This window comes from Chiloscyllium plagiosum, unplaced genomic scaffold (assembly GCF_037043375.1).
Source record: "Chiloscyllium plagiosum isolate Xiang-an unplaced genomic scaffold, Cpla_swu_hap1 HiC_scaffold_6, whole genome shotgun sequence".
NCBI lineage: Eukaryota > Metazoa > Chordata > Chondrichthyes > Orectolobiformes > Hemiscylliidae > Chiloscyllium > Chiloscyllium plagiosum.
In genome coordinates this window covers 60,742,181-60,756,166 of record NW_028270144.1, presented here as the reverse complement: position 1 = coordinate 60,756,166, position 13,986 = coordinate 60,742,181, and the positions used below count along the sequence as shown (strand labels likewise).

The 13,986-nt window shown below is 40.9% G+C and overlaps 1 protein-coding gene across 6 annotated transcripts in view; it reads right to left on the bottom strand.

Annotated features, from left to right (window-relative positions):
* Positions 1-13,986, bottom strand: part of LOC122550590 (metabotropic glutamate receptor 5) — a 591,737-nt gene that overhangs the window by 460,393 nt on the left and 117,358 nt on the right. The gene's annotated exons all lie outside the window — the stretch shown is intronic.

Genomic DNA, 13,986 nt, shown 5'->3' with positions numbered 1-13,986 from the left:
GCTTTGGGATAGGTCAAATGCTACTTGGGATAGTTTAAAAGTAGCCATGAATGTGCAGATGAAAGTCGATAAAGTCATTGAAATTATTAAGCTCTCAAGTCATTTCAACCCCCAAGCTATTTTTTTTAAACAGCTTACTATGACTGCTTGCAAGTTTCTCAGCTATCTATTGACAAATGCCAGATATTTATCAATGCAGTTTAGTGCTGCATGGCTGATTCTTTTAATTAAAGCAGAGGTGGGGGCCTCGAAGTGTACAGATTGATCAACATTGATTTTAAAGTATTTGATGTCAGGTTTATGAATGCATACGGTCGCTTTCATAAGTGGTATAATACTGGAAGAAATTAAAATTTATTGAATAGATTTTAGTATTAATGAAATAATCCTTTCTAAATAGTTAAGTTAGGCACTTGGAAATTCATTTTGTTTCATCTGAGCATTGCCTTTGACATCTGTCCATGGTGCTGACTGGGTAACTGTGCATGGATGTAATAAGTGCAAAGGGTAATGGGTACAAATCATGATTGGTGTAAGTTGGTACTAAGCCGGCATGGGGATATACATAGCCACGGAGATGAGTAGGAGGAAATTGATTATCATGGGTAGCATGGCCAATTCACCTGTGTCTGTGTGGGTTTCCTCCAGGTGCTCCGGTTTCCTCCCACAGTCCAAAAATGTGCAGGTTAGGTGAATTGGCCATGCTAAATTGCCTGTAGTGTTGGGGGAAGGGGTAAATGTTGGAGAATGGGTCTAGGTGGGTTGCGCTTCGGCGGGTCGGTGTGGACTTGTTGGGCCGAAGGGCCTGTTTCCACAGCAGCATTTGGGGGAAGCCCTTGATGGGCCACTTATCAACCTAATCAAGGGTGGATGACACCTGATATTTGTCCTGCCACTGGGAAAAAAATGAATGCTTAGGCATCTCCTCTTATCTCATGATTAGATTACTTACAGTGTGGAAACAGGCCCTTTGGCCCAACAAGACCACACCGATCCTCCGAAGAGCAACCCACCCAGACCCATTCCCCTTCACCTAACACTAGGAGCAATTTAGCATGGCCAATTCACCTAACCTGCACATTTTTGGACTGTGGGAGGAAACCGGAGCACCTGGAGGAAACCCACACAGACATGGGGAGAATGTGCAAACTCCACACAGACGGTTGCCCAAGGCGGGAATTGAACCCAGGTCTCTGGCACTGTGAGGCCAGAGTGCCACCGTGCCACCATGCCACCCACATCTGATTTTACACTTTGTCCCCACCATCACCCAGATCTTTACCAAAACGGTATCAAACTATGGGCTTACATTTCCAATGTATTATTTCATGGGAACAGCCAAATATCCTTTATTGGTCAGACTACTGAGTATAGGAGTTGGGAGGTTAAGTTGTGGCTGTACAGGACACTGGTTCAGCCACTTTTGGAATATTGCGTGCAATTCTGGTCTCCTGCCCATAGGAAGGATGTTGTGAAACTTACAAGGATGTTGCCAGGGTTCGAGCATTTGAGCTATAGGGAGAGGCTGAATAGGCTGGGGCTGTTTTCCCTGGAGTGTTGGAGGCTGAGGGGTGACCTTATTGAGGTTTATAAAATCATGAGGGGCATGAATAGGATAAATAGGCAAACTCTTTTCCTGGGGTGGGGGAGTCCAGAACTAGAGGGCATAGGTTTAGGGTGGATGGGTATATGAATAGGAAGGGTTTGGAGGTATATGGGCTGGGTGTTGGCTAGTGGGATTAGATTGGGTTGGGATATCTGGTCGGCGTGGAAGGGTCTGTTTCTGTGTTGTACGTCTCTATGACTCTATGTGTATTTAATTGTGTAGGCTTTGTTCAACACATAAAAAGGAAAGCAACTGATTACATCTTAAAGAGTCAGTATTTTCTGGAGTATGATGTATTCAGGTTCTAAGCTGACAGTCAGCATTTCAATCCGAGTGTCACTTGTTAACATTTCACAGAAGAAATCTGCTATTTTTTCTAGGTTTGGGGGTTGTCCAAAATAATCAATTGAAGAGTCGGACAGGAACCCGTCAGAAGCAATGAAGCAGATGTTACTCCCTCTGCCAGTTTCACAGAGACAGAAAATTTTAAAAATGAGCTAATACCCTGACAGGTACAGTTAAAGATGCTTAGTGTGACAGTAAATACTTGAAATACTCTTAGGAGGTCATGGATATCAATCCAGCCGAATTATTAATTAGTTCCTATCTTTACAGATGCTGCAAGGCCTGCTGAATATTTCAAGGGGTTCCATTCTTATTTCAGATTTTCAGAATCCACAGCATTTCAGTTTTTTCTTCCCTATTAGACAGGTATCTGACCCTTTTTGGTATTTGAAAGCTGTTTCCTGATGCAAATGCATTAACTGCTTTCATTTAAGCATTCCCATTACTGCACATGCAGAATTGTCAGAGATGAGAATTAGGTTGGAGTGGCCATTATTTAATTGTAACAAGTTTCACATATTTGGAATGTTAATCCAGTGTACCACTCTGACGTGATGTGAGTGCAATGCTAATTAAGTCTGGAACTCTAACATGTCCAACATCCACTGGGAAATGTGACATTAATTTACAATAAGAGAATAATGGATGGTAAAGTCAATACTATGTGACAGTACAAAATTCGGCTTGTCTGCTACTTCATGGAAATCACATTTTTTTGTGCATTTCAGGGCTTCTAATAAAATAGTAACATTTGGAGCAGGAGTAAGCTATTTGGCCTCTTGAGGCTGCTCCACCATTCAAGTTGAACATAACTGATCTACATTTTAACACCCATACTTTCTCACCCATATTTTCATAGCCCATGATGGCTTTACTCAACAAAAGTCTATTTATCGTGTTCAAAGATATTTGTTCCAGTATAAAAATAAACCTTCTTGGCAGATTCAGGTGTAAAACAGGGCAAAATTACTGTTGGTGTTAATGGAGGACAAGCAGTTGACAACAGTTACACAAGATTCTCCTGTCAGGGACATTAACTTGTTTATTTTCATGAGTTCAGCATCATTGTTAAAAATACCAAGGAGAAGAATGCCTTATAAAGGAGTAACCATTTATCACAACGAGCCAATTATAAACTCATATTTTGAAGTTTTGAAAACAAATCACACTTAAAATTCAGAGCAGGTTCACAGGCATTCAAAGGAGAAAAATAGAGGTTAATATTATGGCATGATTCTTCATTCGAACTCCAGATTCTGAAATTATTTTTCAAAATCAATTTCAGTATCTACTACTGTCAGCCAATGCTCTAAATTACTTCCCTCCACCCTCTACATTACCTGCCAAAATCTGTGCAATGGACAAGCTGCTTCTAGGCTAAATGTATGCCTTGGGCTTACAGTTCAACGATACTATACAAGTGAGGCTGGAACATCCATACACCTTAGTCTTACCAGCAGCCTTTACAGTCTAAACCAGACTCACATCCCAAGTGTGATGCAACTGCTTGGCCAGTTTTAAGCAATGTCAGGATGAATCATTGCAGTTAAAATCAAAAACATTGAGTATCGAGGATACTGACAATCAAAGTTAAATCAAGTTATATATTGCTGTGCCAGATGTTGCAAATTTGAGAATGTTGATGGCCTTAATCTGAACTATCTGGTGGAGTGGGGAGGGGGGGTAAGTGTTAATTTTTAATCCTATTTTTCTAATTAACTTGTTCAGAGAAGTTACCAAGCACATTTGAAGTAAGTGGGATTGGTCCACAGGTATTGCACCAAAGGAGTCCCCTTAATGTTTTTTTTATTTCTGAATGTAACAATGAAATATATGTCTATAGTTTCAAAAGCAAATAATACTGTTTTAGACCTTTACCTGTGAACTCCTTTATTCAAGAAATACCTCCAATTTATTCCCTCCTAATTTAAGTGCATTGGGAATCAAATACAGTCATTCCCCAATACCCACAAGGGTTTGTACCTAAGAAGCCCTGCGAATGATGATATTCACGAGTGTGGAGCTCATTAAAAAAGGTCAAAAGTGACAGATACATGAGTTTTGCCCATCAATGCTGAATTTGTTGTTACTCATTTTTTGGCATGGATAGGCCAAAATTACGAATCATGAGTACAAAGGATTTACTTATACTTTTAAGGAATATCCTACAGAAGCAAACTATTCAGTTAATTACAATTAACTCCACGATATTGCTTAATGTTTTGGACCATAAAGCAGATTATAGAATTTCAAAAATGTTTAATCGTGAAACGAAGATATATCCTCACTCTCATACATTACTAAATTCCAATCCAACAGTGTATTAATACTTGACAACAAAACATCAGAGCTGGTCCAGCAGTGATCCACTAGCCAGCAAGGTTTACGAGGATCTGTCATAACACCATGATCCATATTTCATCACAGAATCAGCTCCAACGCCAAGTGTAACAGCTTGAGCAGCTAAACTCCATCTCAGCCACTGATTCAGTTCAGATGTGATTCTTCTCACTGTCACAGTGCCAACTTCAACCTGTGACTATATAATTAGTTAGAATTATGTGTGATACCAAATCAACTCAGCACAAGATATTCTAACATGTTTATTAAAGCTTAACTATCACAAGCTTTTTTGGCCTGGATCCAGCAGATAAGCAATATGGATTACCATGATGTTTACTTAGTGGCTTTTCACCCAATTCAGCAGGAACACACCATTTCTAAAGTTAGAATCAGCATTAATTCTAGCCCACAGTACATCTGTGGAACTCACTGTCATGGTCTTATGGTCCTACACATGCATTGCATGACATTTGTATCAAAGGTTTATAATGCACTTGTAAGATTTGGGACCTTGAGTTCTAAAATAGAGATCAATGGATTTTTGGTTTTCAGTTCTATGAAGGTGACTTTTTTTTGAAGGCCAGAAACATTGTCCATTGGATCAAAATAGCTCTTCCAGGAAATCATGTAGTTTAAACTAAACACCCAAGTAAGCCACCTCGCAGGGATGAATTGTTTCTTAATATAAAAGCTTTAACCCAGAAAGAAAAAGTTGGAGAGAGGCTACAAGCAAGTCCAGTTCAGAGGAGAAAAAAAACTATAGTATATGAGGGGCAGTTTTAGCTTTGACTATGTCCAGGCCATCAGAGCTGGAAAAGGGACTTAATCTGCTTTAATCAGTCTGAGTAAAAGCTGGGGAATGTCCTGAGATTTCTTTTCTTAAGAGTTCAGTGATTTAGCTTATGGTTAAATTTATGGCTTTATGTTTCAGGGAAAAACAATAATGGAGTGAATCATATCAGGTATCGTATCAAATTTGCACCCCAATATGCCAACAATTTTATGCACAGCTTCAAACAAGACTTCTTCTCTATGCAGGATCTCCAACTAACATTGTACACCAGGTACATTGACGACATTTTCTTCCTCTGGACCCATGGCGAGGAGTCATTGATAAAACTACACAGTTTCGTCCCACCATCAAACTCACCGTGGACTATCTCAACTATCTGTCTCATTCTTGGACACATGCGTCTCCATCAAGGATGGACACCTCAGCACCACACTCTACTGCAAATCCACAGACAACCTCACAATGCTACACTTCTCCAGCTTCCACGCAAAACATATTAAAACAGCCATCCCCTATGGACAAGTCCTACGCGTACACCGGATCTGCTCAGATGAGGAGGAACGTGTCAAACACCTGGAAGTACTCAAGGATGCCCTCACAAAAACGGGGTATGATGCTCAACTCATCAATCATCAGTTTCGACGTGCCACTGCAAGGAACCGTAATGACCTCCTCAGGAGACAGACACGTGTTGCAACCGATTGGGTACCCTTCGTTGTTCAGTATTTACCAGGAGCTGAAAAATTATGCCATGTTCTTCGTGACCTGCAATACATTATCAATGAGGATGAGCACCTCACCAAGACCTTCCCCACACCTCCACTACTTGCCTTTAAACAACCGCCAAACCTCAAACAGATCGTTGTTCGTAGCAGGCTGCCCGGCTCTCAGGATAACTCCATACAACCCAGTCACGGTGGACGCTGCAAGACATGTCAGAGTGTGGACATAGATACCACAATTACGAGTGGGGACACCTCCCACCTTGTACATGGCAGGTACTCATGTGACTCAGCCAACTTTGTCTATCTTATACGTTGCAGGCAAGGACAAGGTACATTGGGGAAACCAAGCAAAGGCTACGACAACGGATGAATGGGCACCGCACAAAAATCAACAGACAGGAGGGTTCCCTCCCAGTTGGGGAACACTTCAGTGATCCAGGACATTCAGCCTCGGACCTTCAGGTGACCATCCTCCAAGGTGGACTTCGGGACAGACAGCAGAGAAAAGTGGCCGAGCAGAGGCTGATAGCTAAGTTCGGTACCCATAGGGAGGGCCTCAACCGGGACCTTGGGTTCATGTCACATTACAGGTGACCACCATTGCACTATACACACACACACAAATACTCCTACACACACACACTCTCTCACACACACAGGCACTCCTATACACACATACACACAGACACACATACACACAGACACCCACAAACATCCTTACAGACACACACACTCCCACACTCACACATGCACCCCCTCATGAACTTAAGACACTCTGCACTCACTACACAAACACACAAATCCCAACCCAGACAGACACACACACACACAGACAGACAAAGACCCACATGCACACATATATTTTGTGGGGTGAATTTGTACTTTCAGGGTTACATTGTACTTTGCTCAAAAACTGCATGCATACGTTTAGAACTCTGAGCTCAAAAACTGCATGAATTTATGTAAAGCTCCGTGATCTCACTTTTTAGATTAGAATCAATCTAAACATCGTGGCATAGACAGAGAACACAGGAGGCTGACACCCTCCTCTAGCTTATCTCTCCACGCTTCAGGGTCACTGCCTTCATTCCTGATGAAGGGCTTTTGCTCGAAACGTCGATTTCGAAGCTCCTTGGATGCTGCCTGAACTGCTGTGCTCTTCCAGCACTAATCCAGAATCTGGTTTCCAGCATCTGCAGTCATTGTTTTTACCTTCAACATATTGTCTAGCTATCACCATTGTTAACAGCTAACCCAAGAATGCAACTTTTAAAAAAAAAGGTTTTGTGATTTACATATGAAAGAAGTGAAAGTATCACTGTATTCTAACAGATGAAAGGCTTAACAATCAATTTTTTAATGTATAATTTCAGTTACATCACACTGTAAATTTTTGCTTTAAATTCTGTGTAAGGATTGAGCCCTCCACTATCACCTGATGAAGGAGTATCGCTCCGAAAGCTAGTGTGCTTCCAATTAAACCTGTTGGACTATAACCTGGTGTTGTGTGATTTTTAACTTCAAATCAGGTGTGTGCAACTTTGTTAGATTGAAGAGTGAAGACAGGATTGTTACTTTATTAGGGTTGAATGGGTGTGAAGGACAGCACTGTGATGACGAATTAAACCTATATTTAATGCTGTTTGTGAGAAGTTTTCTAAATTGTCTTAATTATATGACTTTGTTTTATGTCATTTCTTTTGTGTAATAAACATTGGTTATTTTGTTTGATGTGAACTGACGCCTCAAGTGAATACGTTCATTGGCTGATCAACAATGTAACCAAATTGTAAAAATTGTAACTTATAAAACCAGTTTTTACTTTGGAATATGACCTGTCCAGTATTGACATCAGTTGAGATTATAACTATTTTTTTGAAAATCAGTTTAAAAGCTGTACAGGGCCCTGGTGAGACCGCACTTGGAATATTGTGTACAGTTCTGGTCTCCAAATTTGAGGAAAGACATTCTGGCTATTGAGGGAGCGCAGCGTAGGTTCACGAGGTCAATTCCTGGAATGGCGGGACTATCTTATGTTGAAAGATTGGAGCGACTGGGCTTGTATACCCTTGAGTTTAGAAGACTGAGAGGGGATTTGATTGAGACGTATAAGATTATTAAAGGATTGGACACTCTGGAGGCAGGAAACATGTTTCCGCTGATGGGTGAGTCCCAAAACAGAGGACACAGCTTAAAAATAAGGGGTAGGCCATTTAGGACAGAGATGAGGAAAAGCTTCTTCACCCAGAGAGTGGTGGGTGTGTGGAATGCTCTGCCCCAGAAGGCAGTGGAGGCTCAATCTCTGGATTCGTTTAAGAAAGAGTTGGATAGAGCTCTCAAGGATAGTGGAATCAAGGGTTATGGAGATAAGGCAGGAACAGGATACTGATTGAGGATGATCAGCTATGATCATAATGAATGGTGGTGCAGGCTCGAATGGCAGAATGGCCTACTCCTGCACCTATTGTCTATTGTCTATTCAATATCCGATACATTTTATTATTGATAAATATGTCATCATAGAGCATATTTTGTTGGAACTTACTAGAAGGCTCATGTTTACCCAGTTAATAAATAAATCGGTATGGCAAAATATAACCATGTAATGCCTGTCTGTTAAATGATGGTGGATGATAAATGTACACATCTTTATAGAAAAGTGCTGCAAGTTTTCCTCAGTTATTAAGAGAGAATCAAATAATAGCATTATGATCAACACCTTGCTGTGGTGAGGAGTTGGGATTTCTGACTACAAAAGTCCTGTCCAACATGTGGAAATCATAAGCCAGGAACATGATGAAATATTCTGTTCTTGACTGAATGAGTGCTGCTGCAACAAAACTAAAGAAGCTTGGCACAATCTAAGGCAAAGCAGATGACTTGATTCCTATCCCATCCACCACTTTCAACAGTCATTCCTTCCACCCCAATGCAGAGTTTTAGTAGTGTATAGTATCTTCAGGTTGCACTGCAAAAGCTCACCAAGCCTCCTTTGACAGCAACTTCCAAACCTTCACCTCTACTACTTTGAAGGGTAAAGGAGCAAATGTATGAAAACATGGGCTTAGAAGGTATTGTCAAAGGGACTTTGGTGAACTTCTGCAGTGCATCCACAGTTGGCACACATTGCTGTTAGTGTGCATTAAGGAAAGAATGTCTGTTGACTGTTTTATCCTGCATGATGCTAAGTTTCTTGAGTGTTAAATATTAACTTTTTTCTCCCATTAGTAAATCTTTCCTATTTGCCTTCAGTAGAACTAGAACACAAGAAATAGATTTTAAAAATGGGACACCAATTTATACAGCATAAGAAAAGAGTGCTGATTGGTCAGACCATGATTAATGTGACAATGTAGCAAGAAAACTTTTGATATTAGTTCTCGGAGAAAGCAGCGAGATTCTGATTGGTCAAGGTATTGCCATAGAAATGTAACAGAAATTGGTTGTCTCCATGATCTTTTCAGTTTTTTTTGAAAAGTTGCAATGTATGTAGGAATTCCTTTTATTTACATTACACAGGGTCATGTGTATTTAGAAAAATAGTTTCCAGCATGGACAAATGCATTATACATTGAGTCTGAATGATAATCTTAAATTGGTTTCTGGCGTAACTGCTAGCACAGTATGAATAATCTAATTAATGATTTCCAATAGCAGAATCAGATTGAATGGTGGATATTCATTTCAGAGGCTTGCTAATACAGGCCGGTTTAGTACAATCAGCATTACACCCACGGTGAATTCTCAACAGGATATATTGTTCATTATGGTCCAACAGTTGATGGCACATGGCCTACCTACCTGGTAACACACAGGCAGTGAAATGCATATGTCATATTACTCATTTGTATGTTCGACAAAATATCTTTTTGGCTTCCATCCTGTTGGTGGAGATACTGCTGCAAGGCCTAGCAAGTGTTTTTACCATACCTAAGCAAAATCACCTCATCACCTTGCCCCTGTGGTGTCTGTCACATCCAATTTTGGCCCCATCTTACCATACACATTCCCAGAACAATCTGCCACTCACTGGATATCCGAGAATTTATCAGTATCCCTTGTGCCTGCACCATTTTTAAAAGGCTAACGTGCACTGTCCCTGACATTTGACTTGAACATAGCAGACAGAAGGAAATTGGGGGCCTTCTGTGAGGGCTGAGATCTGGAGGGCCTGCTGGTGCAGAGGTGGAGGGTCCTCTTCCTCCAGAATCAGCAGTAAAGCTACAACACCAGACCATGACAGCTAAGTGTGAGGTTACCTTCCAGGTTAAAGCAGTTTCAGCCTTGTGGAAGAATGCACAGCACCACAGGAAGTCAGTCAATGATGTTTAACACTCTACCAGTATAAGTGCCATTATCTTCAGTCCTATACCTCACACTCACTCTATCTCTGCTTCTGCATCTACCTCCCACTAAGGGTCATGCTCTACCACTATCATACATGCCACTAATTTTCCCTCAACCACTCTTAGCCACTCCAACCCTTGACACTACTAACCCTATATGCCCTCTAAGTTGCCTGATCATCACCAGGTACACCTCTCCAACTGCACCAACAGTAACAGTTGTTCCACCCAGTTTTGTCTCTCATTTCAGGAATAAAGTCTACAATAGGGCCAAAAAACTCAAAATGGTGCTGGCTTCCCAAAGTACAACTCCTTATCCCTATGTGGAGAATGACTTGACCCTAACTGCCCCAAGTGGCTGCCTGACTATGTCCCAGCCCCTGGATTGACAACAGAGGCTGCCTCTGACTTACTGTGCTGGCATTCCACGAGTGAAGGCTTTCCTCCTTGACTTGACAGAGGCGTGTGGATAACCATGATAAGTTTCCTGGCTTCATGTCTTCACAAAACAGCAATGCAATCCAAAAGGTATATGAACCTTATGTCTATGGTTGAGGGATAAATCTTAAAAAGGCAAGGTAAGAAAGATAAGTATCAAAACGAGTGAACACTATGACAGCAAGAATACAGGGATGAAGTCTGGTCCAGTGCAGAATCTCGCTGTGTGTTCCTGTTGCAACATTACAATGATAATTGCCTGTATAGCCTGAGATTCAGTACTGAAATGTAAAAAATGTCCTGTAAATGGAACAGAGATGTGCCATGAGTGTTTTTAGAGGTTGGATACCAATGTCTGTGGACCTGGAGTCCATGTGGCTGCCACCCATGGAGCGTACCCTGAGATGTTGATGCCTACTGTCCAATGTAAAGGTCCATTGGAGCAAGCAGCATGTTGACTTTGCCAAAAGTTCATTTTGATTTCCATGTTCATAAGATATAGGACCAGAATTAGGCCATTAAGCCCATCAAGTCTGCTCTGCCATTCAATCATGGCTGATATATTTCACAACTCTATTCTACTGCCAAGTCACATTTTCATATCAAGAATTCTTGAAGTCTAGCCTGTTTAGCAAATTTAGTAAGATAGAAAGCTGAATATAAATGAAGTGAGTTGGTTCATTAAAGTACAATAATAACCTTTAAACGGCAATTCACCTCTGTCTAACAATAAACTCGCAATGCTACTTGTCAAAAGTGTTAAAAATGGAGTGAGATACTCCCAATGTTGAGATTGGACTCACCGGTCATCTATCTGATTTTGTCACAAATCTTGCCATAGTCAATATTATTCAGACCCCAGTAAGACTTCACTCATTAATGGTCATTAGTCTGAACTAGAATGGTTTGTCTCACCCAGGTATGATATCCAAACATTAAGACAACAATCTGCAAAGGCTTAACCAAGGATCCTGGCCAACACTGATAATGGCAGCAAAGTGAAAAACCAGTGGCTTTGTTGAGCATTTTATTGAAGAAAATATCCACTGCAATAACTGGAGCAATTTATTCACGTCCAAAGACAACCAACTAGAAGCCCACAGAACTAAGGAGAAAGTTTTAGCTGCATCTAAGTCCTAAGCCTTGTGGGAGATCCTGATCGAACAACACATTGGAGAAACAGGACCACCTCTAAACACACTCAGAAGACAGAAAAGGGTCAAGCCAGTGTGCTTCTATATACAATACCAGCTTCACTGGCAATATTTTAAGAAGACCCGAGTTTAATGATTAAAGCATTAATTGTGAAATCATCACAAAAGCCTTTGATTCCTACATCAAATTTCAAAGGATATCAAAGATGACAAAAGATCTGGCATAGATACCCTGGCCCTGAAACCAAATTTTATTCCTTTGATCTTTCTCTTTATCAGGCACCAGCTAGGCATAGAGATAGAAGGCTGCTCAGAGCATCCATAGTAAGCTAAAACTGGAAGGCTGAGGGTGCAGTTAATACCATTAGTCAACATTCAAAGTTTGTGCGAAGATTTGTAGCTCGGGTGCTCGTTGCTGTGGTTCTGTTCGTCGAGCTGGAAGTTTTTGTTGCAAACGTTTCGTCCCCTGGCTAGGTGACATCATCAGTGCTCCCAAGCGAACAGAACCACAGCAACCACAGCAATTAGTCAACATCTCCATTGTAGCAGGAGAACACCAAATCATGAACAAGTCTGCTCAGACATTGTTGCATAGTGCTACCTCTGACAAGAGAGAATGATTTTCAAAACTTGCGCCATAGGAGGCAGCTTTCAGTTCAAAATTGAAAACATAAACACAAATTACTCTCAACAACAGCCTCTAACACATTAAGAAACACTTGAGCGTGTCAACATTATCTTCGTAGGAATTTATGGAATCTATAAGGCAAGATTAGACTGCTGTCAATAGCCACAAGATACATTTTAAATTGTCACAGGATCACAGAAGTCAATACGATCAAAAGATATAGGAGCAGAATTATGTCAATTAGCCCATCAAGTCTGCTCCCCCATTTGGTCATGGCTGTTAGGTTTCTCAACCCCATTCTCTTGCTTTCTCCCTGTAATTTTTGCCTCCTTACTAATCAAGAACCTATCTATCTGTCTTAAATACACTCAACGACTTGGCCTCCTGTGGCAATGAGTTCCACAGATTAACCAGTGACCTTGGGTTCAAGTCTTTCCTACTAGTGGAAACATCTTCCCATGTCCACTCTACCCCGACCTTTCAGTATTTTGTAAGTTTCTATCAGATCCCCCCTCATCCTTCTAAATTTCATCAAGTACAGACCCAAAGTCCTCAACTGTTCCTCATGTGACAAGACTTCATCCCTGGGATCATTCGCATAAACCTCTTTTGGACCCCCTCTAATGCCAGCTCATCCTTCCTTCGATACAAGGTCCAAAACAGCTCACAATATTTCAGATGCAATCCAACCAGAACCTTAGTTAGCCTCAGCAGTACATTTCTGGTCTTGTATTGTAGTCGTCTTGAAATGAAAGCTACCATTGCATTTGCCCTTTTAACTGCTAACTGAACCTGTGTGTTAACCTTAAGAGAATCCAGAACCATCTTCACCACATTGTATGCTTTTCCTTTTGCTTTTATGCTGTCCCTGACTTCTCTTGTCAGCCATGGATGCCTTGTCCTCCCCTTAGTATGTTTCTTCTTTCTTAGGATAAACTTCAGTTGTGCCTCCCAAATTACCCCAGAAACTCCCACCATTGATGTTCCCATGCCTTTCCTGTGAGGCTCCCCTTCCAAACAACTCTGGCCAGCTCCTCCTTCATATCTTTGTTGTTACTTTTGCTCTAGTGTAATACTATTACATTTGGTTTAAGCTTCTCCTTCTCAAACTGCAGGATGAATTCGATCATATAATGGTCATTGCTCCCCAAACTTAAACTCCCTAATCAAATCTGCCTCATTACACATCACCAAAATGAGAATTGCCTAGTTGCTGGTGGACTCTATCACAAGCTCCAAAAAAAAACCATCTTGTAGATATTCCACAAATTCCTTTTCTTGAGATCCACTACCAACCTAATTTTCCCAGTCTACCTAGTTATTGAAGTCTGCCATAACTATTGTAATCATGCCTTTCTGTTCTATCTCCTGATTTATCTTCTTCTCCACATCTTGATTACTTCTGGAGATCTGTATACAACTCCCATCAGGGTATTATTTTTACAGTTTCTCAACTCTACCCACACATGTTCTATGCCTTCTAACTCTATTTCACTTCTTGCAATCAATTTACTTTCAGTTCTTATAAACAAGACTACCCTCTGTCCATCAGATCTGTCCCTTCAATAGAATATGTATCCTTGGATATTTAGTTCCCAGCTCTCATAC